We start from the raw sequence: 315 nt of genomic DNA, 5'->3' as shown, positions 1-315 counted from the left end.
CGTGTGCTCTTCCGATCTCATAATGTAAAACTGTATTGGATTAAGAAGTGATTAGGGTCTAATACTAAATGTATGCAAACATTTTTTTTACGTTTTTTACATTTTTATAAAAAAATTATCCAAACAATAACTATATTATATTTTGTAGTTACGAAAAAAAAATTTAACAAGATTTTATCATAAAATAGTTATTAACATTAATTAATAAAATTTAAATAATTATTCAGTGAATGTAAATTTCTGTTTAATACATACATATATATTTATTAAGTATCTCTGGTAAATATTTTGATAACACGGATATGTAGATAACGT

Source organism: Wasmannia auropunctata, unplaced genomic scaffold (assembly GCF_000956235.1).
Source record: "Wasmannia auropunctata unplaced genomic scaffold, wasmannia.A_1.0 LD336076.1, whole genome shotgun sequence".
Lineage (NCBI taxonomy): Eukaryota > Metazoa > Arthropoda > Insecta > Hymenoptera > Formicidae > Wasmannia > Wasmannia auropunctata.
This window is presented reverse-complemented; position numbering follows the sequence as displayed.